Source organism: Antechinus flavipes, chromosome 1 (assembly GCF_016432865.1).
Source record: "Antechinus flavipes isolate AdamAnt ecotype Samford, QLD, Australia chromosome 1, AdamAnt_v2, whole genome shotgun sequence".
Classification (NCBI taxonomy): Eukaryota; Metazoa; Chordata; class Mammalia; order Dasyuromorphia; family Dasyuridae; genus Antechinus; species Antechinus flavipes.
Genome location: NC_067398.1, coordinates 255,009,467 through 255,031,187, shown reverse-complemented (window position 1 = coordinate 255,031,187; position 21,721 = coordinate 255,009,467). Strand labels below are relative to the sequence as shown.

At 36.1% G+C, this 21,721-nt stretch overlaps 1 protein-coding gene across 2 annotated transcripts in view; it reads right to left on the bottom strand.

Annotated features, from left to right (window-relative positions):
• Positions 1-21,721, bottom strand: part of C1H7orf50 (chromosome 1 C7orf50 homolog) — a 360,775-nt gene that overhangs the window by 221,446 nt on the left and 117,608 nt on the right. The window lies entirely within an intron of this gene.

Here is a 21,721-nt window from a genome sequence, read left to right as displayed (position 1 = left end):
TACAAGATATAGGCATGGGTAATATTTTAGCATTGACCCTTGCAAAACCTTTTGCTCCAATTTTTCCCCTCCTTCCCCCCACCCCTTCCCCCAGATGGGAGGTTAACCAATATGTGTTAAATATGTTAAAGTATAAGTTAAATACAATATATGTATACATGTTCATACAATTATTTTGCTGCACAAAAAGAATCAAACTTTGAAATAGTGTACAATTAACCTAGGAAGTGTGGGTCAATGCCTAATTGATATGGCAAAAATGCAGGCGGACAAAAATAGAGGGATTGGGAATTCTATGTAGTGGTTCACACTCATCTCCCAGAGTTCTTTCACTGGGTGTAGCTGTTTCAATTCATTACTGTTCCATTGGAACTGATTTGGTTCATCTCATTACTGAGGATGGCCACATCCATCAGAATTGATCACTATATAGTATTGTTGTTGAAGTATATAATGATCTCCTGGTCCTGCTCATTTCACTCAGCATCAGTTCGTGTAAATCTCTCCAGGCCTTTCTGAAATCATCCTGTTGGTCATTTCTTACAGAACAAAAATATTTCATAACATTCATATACCACAATTTATTCAGCCATTCTCCAGTTGATGGGCATCCACTCAGTTTCCAGTTTCTGGCCACTACAAAGAGAGCTGACACAAACATTCTTGCACATACAGGCCCCTTTCCCTTCTTTCAGATCTCTTTGGGATATAAGTCCAGTAGTAACACTGCTGGATCAAAGGGTATGCACAGTTTGATAACTTTTTGAACATAGTTCCAAACTGCTCTCCAGAATGGCTGGATGTGTTCACAATTCCACCAACAATGTATCAGTATCCCTGTTTTCCCACATCCCCTCCAACATTCTGCATTATCTTTCCCTGTTATTGTAGCCAATCTGACAGGTGTGTAAGTGGTATCTCAGAGTTGTCTTAATTTGCATTTCTCTGATTAATAATGATTTGGAGTATCTTTTGATATGGCTAGAAATAGTTTCAATTTCTTCATCTGAGAATTGTCTGTTGAAATCCTTTGACCATTTATCAGATGGAGAAATGGCTTGATTTCTTATTAGAGTCAATTCTCTATATATTATGGAAATGAGGCTTTTATCAGAACCTTTGAGTGTAAAAATGTTTTCCCAGTTTATTGCTTCCCTTCTAATCTTGTCTGCATTAGTTTTGTTTGTGCAAAAACTTTTCAATTTGATATAATCAAAATTTTCTATTTTGTGATCAATAATGATCTCTAGTTCTTCTTTGGTCATAAATTCCTTTCTTCTCCACAGGTCTGAGAGGCAAACTATCCTATGTTCTTCTAATTTATTTATAATTTCATTCTTTATGCCTACGTCATGAACCCATGACTTTATCTTTTGACTTATCTTGGTGTACAGTGGGTCAATGCCTAGTTTCTGCCATACTAATTTCCAATTTTCCCAGCAGTTTTTGTCAAACAGTGAATTCTTATCCAAAAGTTGGGGTCTTTGGGTTTGTCAAACACTAGATTATTGAAGTTATTGACTATTTGAACCCAACCTATTCCACTGATCAACTAGTCTATTTCTTAGCCAATACCAAATGGTTTTGGTAACCACTACTTTATAATATAATTTTAGATCTGGTACAGCTAGGACACTTTCATTTGATTTTTTTTTTCATTAGTTCCCTTGAAATTCTTGACCTTTTGTTTTTCCATATGAACTTTGTTGTTATTTTTTCTAGGGCATTAAAATAGTTTTTTGGGAGTCTGATTGTATAGTGCTAAATAAAAAGATTAGTTTAGATACTATTATCATCTTTATTATATTTGCTTGCCCTATCCAAGAGCATTTAATATTTTTCCCAATTGGTTAGATCTGACTTCATTTGTGTGAAATGTGTTTTGTAGTTTTGCTCATATAGTTTCTGATTTTTCCCTTGGCAGATAGATAGGACACTGAAATGTTAAGTGACTTGCCAGTAGTATATGTCTGAGGTAGGAACTCAAGCCCATCTTCCTAACTTCAAGGCAAGCCCACTCTCCACTATACCACACTGCCTATCATGTCATGGATATGATCCCTGAGACATATCCTGTTCATTCCCTATTTTTTTGATTCATTTCAAGAACCATTTATTGTGTTACACAGATGCTTGAGAAATGAGGGGGATGAGAGTTAGAGTGGGGAATACCATCCCAGAGGGCAGAATTAAAACTGGTACAAGTTACAAAAAGGTATATTTCAGCTTAACATAAGGGAAAATGACCTAGCAGTGGGAGCTAGCCAAAAATGTAGTGCATTTTTCAGAAAGGTCCTGAGTTCTCTTACTGTAAGGCTTCAAATAAAGGTTAAGACTGGAGTGCTTAACAAGTAGAGATAATGTAGAGGGAATTCTTTTACACAGATAGAATAGACAAGTTGGTCCCTTCTAATTCTGAGATTATGGTGCCATTGTGAATAAATAGCAGAGCCTAAATACCTTATGCAAAAACATGATGAACAAATGTGATCAATTCTTTTATTGATTCTGCCAAGGAAAACCGATGAACAATTTTTTTTGGGGGGGGAGGGGCTGCAGTGACTTGAGAGCACGATTAGGGCCTTATTCTACTTTAATAAGGGCTAAATTAAGGAAAAACATGTGACATACATTCAGCCCAATGATATATTGACACTCATCCCTACCCTCATGCCTGAAATTTTATCCCTTCTCATCTCCATCTCCCAGCTTCCCTTGAGTTTCAAGTAAAATCCTGTCTTTTCAAGAATCCCTTTCCAGTCATTGTCCCTCCCTATGTCCAATGGTAGCATTTTCCCTCTGTGATTATCTCCAAATGATCCAGGATGTATCTTATTTGTCACTTGTTGTTTGCATATTGTCTTTCTCCCCCCTTCTTCTCCCATTAAGCTGTGAGCTCTTTGAAGGCAGGGTCTGTTTCTTTGCCCTTCTGGTTATACCCAATGCTTAGCACAGAACTTGGCATTTAGATGGGGGCTTAAGAAAGACTCAATGACCCGAATCTCTAACTACCAGTACAACTGCCAGCTTGGCATTATTTGATAATCTCTTGTTCTCTAAATATGTTAAGTCTTATCTTCCTAACCAGACTATGATGAATTCAAATGGGCAGGGATATATAGCACAATGTTCCTCCAGAAAAACTATTCTGATGCTTCATTTGGTTCCCCAGAATTCAGCACACAGTAGACACTTAATAAATGTTTACTGAATTGAACAGAATTGAATAATGAAAGTGGCCTTCGGTTCTTGAGGACTCTGCCAGCAGAAAGCAGACTCTGTCCAGTAAGGCTGTGCTAGAAAAGCTAGGTAGTACAAAGTGGAGAGGTACTCTGGGCCAGCCTAGGAGAGTCCAAAGAGATTGGCTCCTGAATAATAAATTTTTTCAGCCAGAGCAACTAATGAGATCAAATCATTCAAATGGAGCAGGACTACACAACTGCACTGATGTAAGGGGCGCCCACATCAACAAAACAGCTCCTAGAAGTGCCAAGAAAGTGGAGGGCTGACTTTACAATTTAAGTTTTTGTCTTCATATCTCTAGTTTCTAGAATATTAAGAATTTTTAAGATTTTTTTTTTTTTTTTGCCCGAACTGATAAATACCCTGTGAGGAAACTCCCTCCAGGAATACCTAACAATAACTTCTCTGAAACTTCTAGGCTTTGAGGTCTGAGGTAATTTAGAAAGATTAGGTGACTTGTTCAGGGTCAAAGAGCCTGAATATGTTCCTTGGGAGATCTGAACACAGGTTTTACTGACTCTAAGACATAGTCTCTTTCCTACTCCTGTGGTCCCCCTATTAGGAGTTTTTTAAAATGTTTAAATTGTTTAATTGTGTGGGAGAGAGGCAGAGCTAAGATGGCAGAGTAAAAGCCTGATCTGTCCCCAAACCCCTCCAAATTCCTTTAAATAATGACTCCAAGCAAATTTTAGAGTGCCAGAACCCACACAAATACAGAATGGAACAACTTAAAAAGTTAGCAAGAAAGGCCTGTTGCACCAGGATGGGAGTCCAGTAGAGTGCCAGCGCATCCCTGGTCAGGCACCAGCAAAGCAGGAGCAGGCCTTGGATCTCTTATTCAGCAGTTCCTACCTCTGACATATTCACCATCATTTCTGGTGGTTTTGTGACCTCAGACACCCAGAAACACCAGACAACTTGGAAAGTCAGCAGGAAAGGTTTGTCTCCCTAGCATGAAACAGCCTTGGGAAAGCAGCAAAGCAGGAGCAGACTGGTGTTGGCAGCTGCAGCGCAGCTTCCAGAGGCTTTGGCCCACAGGAGATCTCTTTGCCATCCCTGAGGAAGGACTCTGCCGCTTTATCACACTAGAACTTAACAGCCACAATGCAGTGGGTTCCCTCCTCACAGTTCCAGGGCAGCAGAGAGTGCCTGTGGTTGGATCTTTAGAAGGATCTCTGAAAACGGCTGCACAAAATCCTTGAAGCTTGAGATATTACACCCTCCACTCTGGAAACTGGGCCCTACTTTAACAAAAAATTAAAAGTCAATTAATAGTCTGGGGAAATGAGCAAACAATAGAAAAAGATTCTGACCACAGAAAGCTACTATGTGTGACAAGGAAGATCAAAATACACTCAGAAGAAGATAACAAAGTCAAAGCCCCTGCATCCATAATCTCCAAGAAAAACAGGAATTGGCTTCAGGCCATGGAGCTCAAAATGGATTTTGAAAAGTAAGAGAGGTAGAAGAAAAATTGGGAAGAAAAATGAGTGATACAAAAAGCACAAAAAACTAACAAGGATAAAAATGCCTTAAAAAGCAAAATTGGTCAAAGGGAAAGTAGATAGCTTTTACTCACTGAAGAAAATGATTCCTAGAAAATTAGAGTTGAGCAAATGGAAGCTAATGACTTTATGAGAAATCAAGAAACAATAAAACAAATCCAAAAGAATGAAAAAAAATAGAAAATAAGGTGAAATATCACTTTGGAAAAACAAATGATCTAAAAAATAGATCCAGGAGAGATAATTTAAAAAATCATTGGTCTACCTGAAAGCCATGATCAAAAAAAAAAAAAAAAAAAAAAAAAATCTAGAGATCATCTTTTAAGAATTTATCTGGAACAGAAGTGAGTGCAAGGGATAATGTTGTAAAAAATTACCCAGGCATGGGTTCTGTCAATAAAAAGTTATAATTATTAAAAAAAAAAGGAAAGAAAAGAAAAGAAATAATCAAGGAAAATTGTCCTGATATTCTAGAAACACTGAGTAAAATAGAAATTGAAAGAATCCATTGACCATGAATGAAAGAGATTCCAAGAAAACTACCAGGAATATTATAGCCAAATTCCAGAACTCCCAGGTCAAGGAGAAAATATTGCAAGCATCCAGAAAGAAACAATACAAGTATAGTGAGGCCATACCAGGATAACACAAGATTTAGTAACTACTTTATTAAAGCAATGGAGGGCTCAGAATATATTATGAAAAGCAATGCTACTAGGATCACAATTAAGAATCACCCAGCAAAACTGAGTATAATGAATCAGGAAAAAAGAAGGACTTTCAATGAAATAATAGAATTTCAAGCATTCATGATAAAAAGACTAGAACTGAATAGAAAATATGATTTTCAAATAAAAGACTCAGGAGAAGCATAAGGAGGTAATCAACAAAGGGAAATCATAAGGGACATAATGTTTATCTGCTTATAATCCTACATGGGAACTTTCTCATTATTATGACAGTAAGAAGGAGTATATACAGAGGGCACAAGTGTGAGTTGAATATGAAGGGGTATTATCTAAATAAAAATTATGGGGTGAGAGAGGAATGTACTGGGAGAAAGGGAAATGGAGAGGTGGATTGGCATAAATTATTTGTCATAAAAGAGGCAGAAAAAACTTTTACAATGGAAGGAAAGAGAGGAAAAGGAAGGGAAGGGAGTGAACCTTATTTTCATTAGAATTGGCTCAAAGAGGAAACAACATACCCTTAGTATATGTGTGTGTGTGTGTGTGTGTGTGTGTGTGTGTGTAAATCTATTCTATCTTGCAGGAAAACAGTAAGGGAAGAGGATACGAGAAGGGAGGAGGGTGAGAGAAGAGGATGGCATTTGGGAGGAGGGGATAGTCAAAAGCATAATATTTTTGAGGAAAAAGAGGGTGAAAGGAAAGAGAGAACAGAATAAATGGGGAAGGGGAATATAGTTAGAAATACTAATTGTGAAAAGATTTTGGAAAAGTAAGTTTCTTTGATGAAGGCCCCTTTTCTCAAATGCATAGAGAATTGAGTCAAATTTATAAAAAAGGAGCTATTCCCCAAATGATAAATAATAAAAAAATATGGACTATGCCCAGAGAACTATAAAATCATACATATCCTTTGACCTAATAATACTAATATGAGGCATGAATCCCAAAAGAAATTAAAGAAAAAATTGTGTATTTGTCACCTAGTAAATATTTGTTGTTCCATTATAAATTAATACTTCTTGTATTGAATTATATATCATGTGAGCTACTAAATATATGGAGGAATTGACTGATTAAGGAATACTATGAATTTCTTTGTATAAAGAAGAAAATGAAATTTTTGATTTATTTGTACATATAAGTTTTTATCCACAGGTTTTCTTCTCTCTTTTTTAAAATTAATTTATTTTTTAAAATAACTTTTTATTGACAGAACCCATGCCAGGGTAATTTTTTACAACATTATCCTTTGCACTCACTTCTGTTCCAATTTTTCCCCTCCCTCCCTCCACTTCCTCCCCCAGATGGCAAGCAGCCCTTTACATGTTAAATAGGTTACAGTATATCCTAGATACAATATATGTGTGCAGAATCGAATAATTCTCTTGTTGCACAGGGAGAATTGGATTCAGAAGGTATAAATAACCCGGGAAGAAAAACAAAAATGCAAGTAGTTTATATTCATTTCCCAGTGTTCTTTCTTTGGGTGTAGCTGCTTCTGTCCATCCTTGATCAATTGAAACTGAATTAGATCTCTTTATCGAAGAGATCCACTTCCATCAGAATACACTCTCAAACAGTATTGTTGTTGAGGTATATAATGATCTCCTGGTTCTGTTCATTTCACTTAGCATCAGTTCATGTAAGGCTTGCCAGTCCTCTCTGTATTCATCCTGCTGGTCATTTCTTACAGAACAATAATATTCCATAAAGTTCATATACCACAATTTACTCAACCATTCTCCAATTGATGGGCATCCATTCATTTTCCAGCTTCTAGCCACTACAAACAGGGCTGCCATAAACATTTTGGCACTTACAGGTCCCTTTCCCTTTTCCCATCCCCTCCAACATTCCACACATTATCTTTCCCTGTCGTTCTAGCCAATCTGACAGGTGTGTAGTGGTATCTCAGAGTTGTCTTAATTTGCATTTCTCTGATTAATAATGATTTGGAGCATATTTTCATATGGCTATAAATAGTTTTAATTTCTTCGTCTGAGAATTGTCTGTTCATATCCTTTGACCATTTATCAATTGGAGAATGGCTTGATTTCTTATAAATTAGAGTCAATATTTTGGAAATGAGGCCTTTATCAGAACCTTTGACTGTAAAAATGTTTTCCCAGTTTATTGCTTCCCTTCTAATCTTGTTTGCATTTGTTTTGTTTGTACAAAAACTTTTCAATTTAATATAATCAAAATTTTCTATTTTATGGTCAATAGTGATCTCTAGTTCTTCTTTGGTCATAAATTCCTTCCTCTTCCACAGGTCTGAGAGGTAAACTATCCTATGCTCTTCCAATTTATTGATAATCTCATTCTTTATGCCTAGGTCATGAACCTATTTTGACCTTATCTTGGTATACGGTGTTAAGTGTGGGTCAATGCCTAGTTTCTGCCATACTAATTTCAAATTTTCCCAGCAATTTTTGTCAAATAATGCGTTCTTATCCCCAAAACTGGGGTCTTTGGGTTTGTCAAACACTAGATTATTAAAGTTGTTGGCTGTTTTGTCCTTTGAATCTAACCTATTCCATTGATCAACTAGTCTATTTCTTAGCCAATACCAGATGGTTTTAGTAACCGCTGCTTTGTAATATAATTTTAGATCTGGTATAGCTAGGCCACCTTCAGTTGATTTTTTTTTTCATTAATTCTCTTGAAATTCTTGACCTTTTGTTTTTCCATATGAACTTTGTTGTTATTTTTTCTAGGTCATCAAAATAGGTTTTTGGGAGTCTGATTGGTATAGCTAATAGATTAGTTTAGGTAGTATTGTCATCTTTATTATATTTGCTCGCCCAATCCAAGAGCATTTAATATTTTTCCAGTTGGTTAGATTAGACTTAATTTGCGTGGAAAGTATTTTGTAGTTTTGCTCATAAAGTTTCTGATTTTCCCTAAGCAGATAGATTCCTAAATATTTTATACAATCAGTAGTTACTTTAAATGGAATTTCTCTTTGTAACTCTAACTGTTGGGTTTTGTTAGTGATATATAAGAATGCTGATGACTTATGTGGGTTTATTTTGTATCCTGCAACTTTGCTAAAGGTGTGGATTGTTTCTAATAACTTTTTAGTAGAATCTCTGGGGTTCTCTAAGTATATCATCATATCATCAGCAAAGAGTGATAATTTGATTTCCTCATTGCCTATTCTTATTCCTTTAATCTCTTTCTCAACTCTTATTGCCAAAGCTAGCATTTCTAATACAACATTAAATAATTTTTTAAAAAGAGAGAAGAAAACCTGTGGATAAATATTAAATACAAAATTAAATAAAAATTTAAAAAACAGTGATAGTGGGCAGGCAGATTTTCTTCTCTATAAATAGGTAGGTAAACTGACTATTCAATTATTAGACCTTCCTTCCTTCCTTGGTCTAATAAGCATATCTTCTGTCAAATTTGTCCTAAAATTCAATAATATCATAGGGTTTGGGGAAGCTACTGGAGAAATATAAAAAGTAAAAAGTAGCATATTTGTATAATACTTGCTTCTTTTTTGAAAGCACCTTCATAAACATTATCTCTTGGTATCAAAACAGCCAGTCCTTTCCCTTTACAAAACATAAATCAGGAAATCTACTGCAGGAATATTAATAGTCAGTACCAGTACCCACTTTTTACTACATACAGTACCTTGGAATCAAAGAGACTGGGAAGCATAGTTATCTAATTCTATTTTCTAATATTTTTTTTCTTTCAGTTAACAAGTATTTATTTTCTTTGTATCCTGCTATTACAGCTTTAAAAAAAAAAAAAAAAAAAGAGGGAATACAGTCCCTATAAGAAATATTTATAGCCAAGCAAAATAAACCCCTTTATTGGCTTCATCCAAAATATTCTGTATGCTTAGCTTATCACTTCTCATTTAATAAAAGAGGATCAAGTCATAGAAATAACAGAAATCAGGTAAGAAAGGAATCAGGGGAAACTTTATAGAAATGTGGCTGGGGAAAGTAACAGCTGGGGATGCAGAATGGAGGATACTCAGTGTGCTTTTTTCAAATTGCTACAGTTCTAATTCATTAAAGGTACTACTATAACCCTTGGAAACAATAAGAAAGGGTGTAATTAAAAACAAATGGGTAGACAACCATTTTGTGAGCAACACTGGAAAACTCCATGGCTAAGAAACAAAGACAACCACGGTTTTGCCTTTCCAGGAGACAGTAAGGGAGATCAATCACTACATATACGTGGAGTACATGAGTTTTCACTTGGCAGAATCAAACCTGTGGCCTAGAGAGATGCCTTATCCTGGGGTTCTACTGTAGTTGTCTTGTAGCCCCTTCTTCATGATCAGTACCTTTGGACACTCTACAAGCTCAGGTTTTGAAGACCAAAGTGACACCAGGAGATGGATTGTCTTCAATGACAAAAGAAAAAGGGGAAAAGTTGCTAGAAAGAATGAATTCTGTGCTACAATACAGCAAAGCACAGAGGTGTAGTATGCCTGCAACATTTTTTTTTGCTTCAAGCATGAGAAAATGCAAAGGAGGAAATGAGCATTAAAGTGGTATGAAGTCATGAACTTTTGCTTCTGCATTAGCAAGTGCCCTTGGAGTGACTTCTGAGGAAAGGAGGATGTAACCAGGATAGCAAAAAAAAAAAAAAAAAAAAAGTAATGCAGAGTTAGAAGTAAAATCTATTAATTCATCAGATATTTATTGTGAGAAATGCATCACTTTACAAACCTGAGTTTTGAAGTTTTGAAGAAGATATGGTTCCCCGCCCCACCCCCCATGCACTCTTTGCAATTTATGTAGCCATCCTGAAATGATATCTCAATGTGATATCATGGGCCTCCATGTTTGGAATGCATTCCTTTCTCATCTCTAACTTTCAGAATCCCTAGCTTCCTTTAGAACTCAGCTTAAATGTCACTTCCTGAATGAGACCTTTCCAAGCTTTCCACAGATACTACTGCTTCCCTGTACAATTGACTTTACATTTCTTTTCTTTTTTTTCTTTTTAAGAAAATCTTTTTATTTTCAAAATATATGTATGGATAATTTTTAACATTCACTCTTACAGTGTTCCAAATCACTATTGATCAGAGAAATGCAAATTAAGACAACTCTGAGATATAACTACACACCTGTCAGATTGGCTAAGATGACAGGAAAAAATAATGATGAATGTTGGAGGGGATGCGGGAAAACGGGGACACTGATGCATTGTTGGTGGAATTGTGAACGAATCCAGCCATTCTGGAGAGCAATCTGGAATTATGCCCAAAAAGTTATCAAACTGTGCATACCCTTTGATCCAGCAGTGTTTCTATTGGGCTTATACCCCAAAGAGATACTAAAAAAGGGAAAGGGACCGGTATGTGCCAAAATGTTTGTAGCAGCCCTGTTTGTAGTGGCTAGAAACTGGAAAATGAATGGATGCCCATCAATTGGAGAATGGCTGGGTAAATTGTGGTATATGAATGTTATGGAATATTATTGCTCTGTAAGGAATGACCAGCAGGATGAATACAGAGAGGCTTGGAGAGACCTACATAGACTGATGCTAAGTGAGATGAGCAGAACCAGGAGATCATTATACACTTCGACAACGATATTGTATGAGGATGTATTCTGATGGAAGTGGATTTCTCTGACAAAGAGATTTAACTGAGTTTCATTGGATAAATGATGGACAGAAACAGCTACACCCAAAGAAGGAATACTGGGAAATGAATGTGAACTATTTGATTTTTGATTTTCTTCCTGAATTATTTTTACCTTCTGAATCCAACTCTCCCTGTGCAGTGGGAGAACTGTTCGGTTCTGCAAATATGTATTGTATCTAGGATATACTGCTACATATTTAACATATATAGGACTGCTTGCCATCTTGGGGCGGGGAGGAGGGAGGGAGGGGAAAAAACGAAACATAAGTGATTGCAAGGGATAATGCTGTGTAAAAATTATCCTGGCATGGATTCTGTCAATACAAAGTTATTATTAAATAAATAAATAAAAACAAAACAAAAAAAAAACATTCACTCTTACAAAACCTTGCACTTGAAATTTTTTCCCTCCTTTCCCCCCATCCCCTCTCCTAGACAGCAAGTAATACAATATATGTTAAAACATGTGCAATTCTTCTATAAATATTTCCATAAATATCATGCTGCACAAGAAAAATCAGATCAAAAAGGGAAAAAATGAGAAGAAGAGAGGAAAAGAGAAGAAAGAAGAAGAAAGGAGAGGAGAGGAGAGAAAAAAAATCAGCAAAACTGATAAATGTATTGAAAAAAATCTGAAACTACAGATAAGCTCATCACCTACCTCTACAAAGTGTAAAGAAAGTTGTCTTTTCATAATTCTCCAGAGGCCCAAAGCTTGTCCTTTGTAATTTGGCAAAGTTCATTTTTCATTGTTTTGTGGTTATTGTTCTTTCCATTTATATTGTGGTAGTTGCTGTATATATCATTTTCTGGACTCTTCTTACTTCAATGTGTATTAATTTACATAATTTTTCCCCACTATCAAATCTGCTGTTTCTTACATCATAGCAAAAATCTCATTCATGTGCCACAATTTGTTAGTCATTTCTCCAAAGATGGATTTATACTTTTTCCAATTCTTTGCTACCACAAAAAATAGTGCTATAAATATTTTGGTGTTTAAAGGGATTTCCTTCTTATTAATGATGTCTGTGGAGTATATGACTACTAGTAAAAACTCTGGGTCAAAGGGTGGAGATATTTTGGCCACTTTATTTATATAATTTCAAACTGCTTTGTAATTATTCATAGCTCTATTCACAACATACTAGTGTGTGTGTATTTCCATAATCCCTCCAACACTGATGATTCTCCCCTTTTGTCATTTTTGTCAATTTGATAAATATGAGTTGTTTTGATTTATATTTCTTCTGCCATAAGTGAATTGAATCATTCTTTCATATGGTTATTAAATTGCAGACTATTGTTAACAATCTGTAATTATTTTGAGTTTGATTTAAATTTGATTTAAGTTTTTCTAATTCTTTTGGTCTGATGAGCTATAGATCCCAAATAGTATCATTTTGGTCCTCTTCAAGAAATAAGGACAACCAACCAAATAACCAACTAATAGTTTGCAATTCTTTTGAGAACTATTTGCTCATATCCTTTGATCACTTATCTATTAAGGAATGGTTTGGTTTTATGCATATATAGACATTGTACATTAAATATATAACATGTTAAATATGATATAATATTCTACATGTTATATATAAAGAATAGATTTTCTTTACTATATATGCATGTAGACTATATGCATGTACATAAAATATTTATCCATCTTCTTTATCAGATACAAATATAAAAATTTATATGTATATTTGTTAGTTTTCTATATATCTTGAATACCAATCCTTTATCTGAGAAATTTGACAAAAATGTTTTTCCTCCATTCAACTACTTCCCTTCTTATCCTACATGGATTTTGTTTGTGTAGAAGCTTTTCAATTTCATATAATCAAAATTATTTATTTTATCTTTTGTAAATTTTCCTTTATTGCTTTTTCAGTTAGAAATACAACTCTTTACCATAGCTGTGAAAAGCATATAAACTGCTTTTCTTCTCATTTAATAATAAATTTATGGAAATATCTTTACTATCAAAGTCACATATACATTAATAATTTATTGTAGAATAAGTCACAAAATATTGAGCTGTGCTTAATTTCTATCAAACTGCTTTCAGATTTTTGTAATGGTTTTGTCAAATAGGTAGGGTTTTTGTAAGCAATTTATGTTTTGGGGTTTATCAAATACTGAGTTGAGTTCTCTGCATTTACTTTGTATATATTTTGCAAATATTGCTTTGTATAAACTCTTAGGTATAAATGTCTTTTCCTGGAGAATGTAAACTTTATGAGTACTGGGACTCTTTCATTTATGTATTTATAACTCCCAGAACATAGTATAGTGCTTAGCAGGTAGTAGGTGCTTAATGAATACTTATTATTTGGAACTGAAGAGTTGCTTAACTGTGCATATACTTTGAGTTACAACTATTAAATCTATTCCCAAAGAGTTCAAAGAAAGAAAAAAGTTCCACACGCACAAATATTTATGTTGGCAAAGAACTGGCAGGGGGAAGGAGGGGGACATACCCAGAAGTTGGAGATTGATTGATGGGACATCAATGTATTGTGATATTTTTGTGCTCTAAGAAACAAAGAAGGGGGCAGAACCAAGATGACAGAGAGTAGATAGTATATGGCCTGAGATCTCCTCAGTTTCCCTCAGAATCACAACTAGAACAAACCTCTGAATGGATTTTGGAGCAAAAGAATCCACAAGCATTCAAAGTGATAATTTTCCAGTTTAAGGATATCTTGGAAAGACTTCAGGAAAGGGAATCCAGCAGGAGGCTCTTAGTCAAAACACAGCAGCACTGGCTACTCTGTCCTGGATCAAAAGGCCATAAAATCAGCAGAACAATTGTGAAGGCTCCAACACAACTACAGAAAGCAAATTGTGAGCTCCTGATCCCCAACAAATGGGGGGAAGCCCCAGCAGTCAGTGAGAAGCCCCTGTTACCCTGTAGAGGAAGCTTGGGACAATATCCCTACTCTAAGAGCAGACCTCAATTTGTAAAAATGAGCAAAAAAGCAAAAAAAGAGTTCTGACCATAGAGAGCCACAATAGAGACAAGAAGATCAGAACATAAACCCCAGAAAAGTTCAGCAAAGGCAAAAAGGGAATATGAAATGGTCTCCAATTCAAAAGGCTCTCTTAGAAGAGTTTAAAAAGGATCTTAAAAGAAAGATAGGGAAAAAAAATTAGGGAAAAGAAATGAGAACTATACAAGAGAGTTATAAAATTTTTTGGGGAAAAAGCCAACACCTTGGAAAAGGAAGCACAGAAAACAACTCCTTAAGAAATAAATTTGGTGAAATGGGGCGGGGGGGGGGAGAGAACACACACACACACACACACACACACACACACATACACACACAGAAGAAAACAATTCCTTAAAAAGTAAATTTGGCAAATGGGGAAAAAAAACCAAATTCCTTAAAAATAGAATTGGCAAAATGGAAAAAAAGTTTACTGAACAAAACATTTGCTTTAAAAGTACAATTAATCAAATATAAAAGAAAGTAAAAAAGTTAATTGAAGAAAACAATTCACTAAAAATTAGAATTGGACAAATGGTATCTAATTGAGTCATTCACTTCCAAGAATCAGTCAAACAAATTCAAAAAAATGAAAAAATAGAAGAAAATGTAAAATACTTCATTAGAAATAGAGATAGTTTCAGAGAAACTTGGGAAGAATTGTATGAACTGAGTTAAGGTAAAATGAGTTGAATCAGAGGAACAATTTATATAACAACAACATTGTAAAGAATGATTTTTGAAGACTTAAGACCTCTGCTCAATGCAGTGATCTACTATGATTTCAGAAGAGTGATGATAAGAATGATAACCATCTCCTGACAGAAAGGTAATGCACTAAAGATATAGACTTAGATAAACATTTTTGGATATGATCAGTGGGACAATTTCTTTTGCTTGACTAATATTTGTTACAATGCCTTTGTTTTAAAAGTTCTTCCAGAATATAAAATGGGTGATTGGAGGGGAAAAAATAAATGCTTGATAATTGAAATAAAATAAAATTTAATTACAAATAAAAAACTAATAGATGTTTGTTGATTGACTGACCCAACAAAAACATTAACATGAGTATAGGTGACTAATATGTAAGCTCCTGACAAAGAGAGAAAAGTATGAACTCCTTGAACCCTGACATGAGATGAAATTCAGAATTCACAGAAAAACTGTTTTTCCTATCCTTCCTACCTAGGTTTGCTAGGGAATACCATTTTGGTAGTTTAAAGGAGAACTCCACAGTCTGTAGGACTGAGGCTGTCCATCTGCCTGTAGAATAATCATTGAACAGATGGAAGAAAATTTTAAAGCCCTTTCTTGACATCCTAGAGAAAATCAGCCAAATCATCCACTCAGGCTTCCCAAGAGGAGGCAGCTGGAGACAATGTGGTTTTCTCAGATTAACGGAAAAGCTATGGGTCAGAGGGGTGAGAGAGCATGTAGACCAGCCAGCTCTGTCTTCCAGAAACTCTTAAATATGCCTTTGAGGCTGAGAGAACTCAGAGTGAAAGAACTATTTTTGCTAAGTCAGTGCTGCAAAGTGAAAGAAAACCTAATATTATGTGGCATTTGAAGATCTTTCTTGCTTACACCCAGGCAAATGGGGTATTTGTGAAATGGAGGATCTTTTGGCTAATATCTACAGGGCTGTTCCTGCCACAACAATTCATTTCAATGTGACAGATCTATGTTACCTAAAATACAACAAAAATACTAGGCGTCCTCTCTGGCCTAAGCACCCTGTGGAAAATAGTATTGCCATTTTGCAGATGAGGAGACTGAAGCTCAGCAGAAAGTTAACTTGACCACCACCATACAGATGAAAGGATTCTGACTGAAGTGTTTTTCATTCTCATTCTACATCTAGTATAGTTTCATTATAGCTTCTCTTCCACTAGTATATGTGCAATTAGAGGAATACTGTTATTCCTATAACCTCTGTTCTCCATATAATCCTTAACAGACTCCTAAGAAGAAGGAGATATATTTTGTAATGCTCCAGAATTAAGCAGAACATTGCAGAAATGATGGGGAGGAAGATTTTGGATCAGTGGTGAAATAATTTTTCTAATTATTAGAACTATCCACAAAATTGTGAGCCTCCAAGTCAAGAGAAGAGTTCAAGAAAAAGGATGGATTAGATTCAATCTATTAGGGGTAAAGATTTTTGCAGCAAACATTTGGCTGGATTAGATTTACTTTTTGAACTCTAGAGATTCTACAACCAAGCCCTAAATTATAGAGCTGGAAGGTTTTCTTACAAAAGACACAGGAGACACAGAAAGCTGAAGCAGAAACCTGAGCTGACTCAGGAATACCTCCAGCCTACTTGCCTATGTTTCTGATCATGTCCCTATTTGAGAAAACAGATAATTAAGAATATAGTAAGAGGATAGTACACTATGAAGAAGAAGATAGCACTATGATCTCAGAAATTTTATATTCCAGTATGCTGGGCCATATATTCAAAGTACCAGGACCAGAATAATAAAATATAACTGGGGAAGGTGCAGCCTCGATGATGGAGTGAAAGCAGGCACTCCATTGAACTTTCCCCTAAATCCCTCTAAAATACTTTTAAAAAATGACTCTAAACAAATTTTAAGATACCAAAACCCACAAAAAAAGGGAACAATTTTCCAGCCAAGGATGGCTTGGAAGGATGGTAGAAGGGTCTGTTGCATAGAGTGGATCTGGAGTGCAATTGGAAAACCGGCCAGCAAGCCAGGGACAAGTCTTGTGGCCTGTGAATCCACTGAGCTCTCTAGATCTCTCAAGCCTCTCAGATGCCAAGAATGACTCAGAGGGTCAGCAGGAAAGATTTGTCACCTTTAGGGCATAAGGGAGCCCCTGCAAATGCGGAGCAGGCTTTGGGAGGCACGGAATCAACAGCAGCTACTGCAGAGCAGTGTCTCCCAGAGACCTCAGCCCACAGGGAAGGGGGCCAAACAGCTGGTCAGAGGGAGATTGCAGAGGCCTCTTTGCAGACACTGAGACAGGACTCTGTTGCTTTGCCCATACTCAGATATGTATAGCAGTGCTGGTTCACAGTAGAAGCTCCTGAAAATAGCTGCACAACATCCTGACACTTGGGTCATTATACCTATCTTGGAAACAGAGCCTTACTTTAATAAAGAGTTGAAAGCCAAGTAATGTGAGCAAACAACAACAAAAAATTCTGACCATAGGAAGTTACTCTGATGACAAGGAAGATCAAAATACACATTTAGATGAACATAAAGTCAAAGTCTCTATATCCAAAGCCTCCCAAAAAAACATTAAATGCTTTCAGGCCAAGGAAGAGCTGCAAATGGATTTTGAAAATCTAGTAAGAGGGATAGAGGAATAATTGGGAAGAGAAATAAGAGTGATGCAAAAAGCTAATATGGAGAATACCTTAAAATATAATTGGGAAATGTCTAACAAAATAAACAAATTGCAATAAAACATATATAATATTAATTTGTGATCTTCTGAGTCAACAGGCCATGCAGGGATTCATTTCTATTTCAAGTTCACTACTTCTATGCTAACCCAATACAACAGAGAAGGAAACAGAATCACAGGTGGTTAATAATTAAAGGGCCTTTCAGAGGCCCTTTATTCACTAAAGAAAGTGAAACTCAGAGAGCTGAAATGATTTCTTCAAAGTCACACAGCTAGTTAGTGTCATATAGACCTGATCACAGAACCCTTAATGAAATACTTGGTCCCATACAATAAACCATACATTTTATGTGAGAACCAAGACACAAAGAGGGACCCAAAATGAGTGTAGATTGGAAGACTCTAGTAAGCCATACAAAAATGATAATTACATGAATTACAAAAAGTCAGTGGTACATCAAGAGGCACACATATATAGTTAAAATGTTTCATTTATTGATCTGATATAGAATTCCAAAGAATTGACCTACGATTCTCTAGTATGTTTGTAATCCCAACTCTACCACTAACTCACTGTGTGATGCTGAAAAAAATCTCTTTGCCTTTGAACATCACTTCCCTCATCTGTAAAGGGGCTGGATAATTTGATCTACAAGGTCCCTTGGGCCTCAGTTTCTTCATTTGCAAAATGAAGGAGTTGAAGTAGATCATCTTTAAGGTTCCTTCTTGCTCTAAAATTCTATTACTATGAAATTTGATTATTACACCCTTCTGAGAAAATGTGTGACAATAACCATGCACAACCTTCACTCACCTCTCAGGGAAAGCTCTGTTCTCCATCTAGTAGAGACTAAATAAATTAGGGAAACTAAAAATCAGCTTAAATTAAACAGATGCATCAAAATAAAATGGCAATAAGAAAAGGACATTGAGCAAGTTTCATTTCAGCCAGGCTTTCACCAACCCTTTATGAAAGAAGAGAGAAATTATTAATGCCTTAGGCCAAGGAAGTGCTGGGAACATCGAATAAGCTGATTTGTCAATGTGAGGAGAAGGCCAGGTTGGGAGTGGAAACCAACCATTTCCAGAGCTAAGAGATAATTCTGGCATTTTTGGCTAACAATGCTAATCTATTCTGGCCTACGGTGTGTTACAATCTTTGAACTCTTGATTTATAGTTCAAACTTGGGCTTTCTTGCTCAGCCAAACTGGACAAGGTGATTAAGAAGATGTTTAATAAATGTTCCTAAGTTGATTGAATCCCAAAATACTTTTCCACAGTGATAAGTTACATAGGACCTAAACATTTCTAGGTTTGCAGGAATGGAGAAGGGCATTTGGATCTGAGCTCTTTACTTAGCAGGCTCAAGGAAGCTCCTATAACCAGAAGCTGATCACATTTAGGGAAAAAAAAAATCTTGAGCTGGGAGCCCTCTTCAATTCCCAGTCTCAGAAAAAATTAGGATTAATACCTGGCTATTAAATTTGGCCCACTGATGAACTTTCTACCCATTTTCATTTCAGAAAAGATTTTACAGTAGGTTACAAGGGAGATATCATGGTAGCTTTCCTGGGAAGTGCACCAGTAAAAAGCCAAAGCAAGCTTGAGGCTGGAAGTCTGGACATTTGTGTTTGGTTCTCTGGTTAGGTACCAACAAGCTCTGTCACCTTGGACATCTCACAACTCCTCTAGGCCTCCATTTCTGAACTTTATAAAACCAGGGAGTGAAAACAGATGATCTCTTAAGGTCCCTTCTAGTTCTAAAATTCAACAGCAATTATTTTCCTTCTCTTAACTTTGGGTGCCACAACCTAGAGAAAAATAACTAATCCTGCCTAAGCCCTAAGGTTGAGTTAGCCAAGAAGAAAATCTTTCACACTCATAATGTCTCTTGTCATTTTATAGTTGGGTTTTTATACCCCCTGGTAAATGCTGCCAATATCTGCAAATAGTCTGATTCAAAGGGGTTCAATGATATTCCTTCTAAGACAGGAAATGATATACTTCTAACACATCTATTTTGTTTAAGCTAGTTTCTGATGACTTAATTCTATGGCATGGGAAGAGGAAAAATTGCATGTGACTTGGACTCACATGCAGTATGAATCTTGTTCCTCAATATTCTCTAATGTCTTGAGCTCTAGTCCATTATCACTGTGGACATTTTGAATGAAATGGACATTTATGCCTATTAGAAATTTTTTAAATAAAATGTTTTATAGGCATTTCAAGTTCACAATGTCCAAAAGAAAACTTTCTGATCTTTCCCCAGTAGGTTATTCAGGCAGACTTTGAAATACAGGATTGATAATGAGAGGGAAAACAGATCAAAAGGTAAATAAAAGTAGATTCTCCCTTTTATCCTAGCTGGAGTGATATGAGTATAGATCGGTTTCTTAACCAGAACTGAAGGATCAGTCTGATCCTCTAGACCCTCACTGGAATAAGCCCATCTCTCATTATGTTCATTATCTTGTTTCTTGTTTCAAGAGTTGATTTTCACCCTCAGGTGCACACTCCTCCCCCTCCTTTCCAAAGGTTTCACTGGGTAAGGCCTCTTATAACTGAGAGGACAAATAAGTCCTTTTTGTAGATTATTTGCTAGGTTGGATAATAAAATTGATTATAATTTACCCAGAAACTATTTTTACTTGACCCTAATCTAACCTTCATATACCTGAAAATTTTTAACTCTTATACCTGAATTTTTAAAATTTTTAATCTTCATACCTGAAATTTTTTTTAACTCACAGATCTGACTGTCACTCCCCTAATGTCTGACTGCCTGACTCTAATGTTTGACTGTCACTCCCCTCACTGATTCCCTATTACCTTTAGGGTCAAACATAAACCCTATAGTTTTCTACAATCTCTTTTTACATGTCATCTTATACATTACTCCTTTTCATGCAACTTTTATGTTCAGCCAAATTGGCTTTCTCACTGTTCCTTATATATGATGTTCCATCTCCTACCTCTTTGCTTGTACATAGGTCAGCAGTTCCTATGCCTGGAATATACTCCTTCCTCACATCTCCCTCACCTAGTTTCCTTAACACTCAGTGCAAGGGCCACTTTCTAAATGGAGCTTTTCCTGATGTGAGACACTAGTGCCTCCCCATATTTACAACCATCACCACACAAATACAAAAATCCCCATTTGTTTATGTGTCTTCCCCAAATAGGCTTATTAAACTCCTAGAAGGAAATGGATACATATTTCATTCTTACCTTTGTATCCCTTCCACAATACAGAGCAGATAAAAGGCACATAATAAATAGTTATTGAATGATGGAGAATTTAAGTGGTCTGGAGGCTGGTAAATTATTTTTTTTTAAAAATCAATACTTCTTAGCAACTGAGGCTGGTCCTTGGCAAAATAGGTCTCTATCTTGTCACTTTCCTCCCTTTTTAGATTCCCTCTTTTCCTTCCTTCCCTCTTTCTTTCTTTTTACCATATACTTGTTATGGGCTAGAACTCTGAACTTGAAACAAAGGATTCTTACAAGGTACTAAGTCAGTGGAATTGATAAGAGACAATAGTTATCCAATATAGCATGGTTCAGTATGATTGATTTAATCCTACAAGGAGATGTTATGGGCTAGAACTTGAAACAAGGAACTAAATGGGATTGAGGAGACAATGGTTAAATCTAGTTTAGCATTGATGTAATCTTACAACAAATAATGGTTTCCCAGTGATATAATGATTGGTGTATACTCAGTGTGGAGTATATAAGGGAGAAGCTCTCAGGGCCAAAAAAGACAAACGCATTAGAAGCTCTCGGAGGCTGAGACAGATTCATTACATCATCCACCTTTGTGGTGGCTGCAGACTGAAGCACAAACCTTTGCAGATTCGGAGAGATTCAGAGGGCAGAGAAGGAGGCAGGAGCTCAAGCCCATGGAACCAAGGAGAGAGATCGGCCTCTAAGAAAGCTAACCGGGCCCCAGGAAAGGAGACAAGACTTTGAAAGAGATAATAAAAGATTTGGACTTTAACACCTGGCTGTACTTGTGGTGATTACTGAACTGAAATGAAGGCTGCTCCCAGAGACCCAAGAAAACCTCATCAGAGAACATTACATTTTAGAGAGAACATTACATATACTCATGTAATTTAATATTGTCTCCTGGCCCCCTGATTGCTCTGAATATTGCCAACTCTTCACTCATCCTAACCCCCCCTTAGAAGTTACTCAGTCTTCTGAGCTGAATCTACCAGATAATAAATAGCTAATAGAATCATATGATATAGTGATCTGTCTTAAGATGA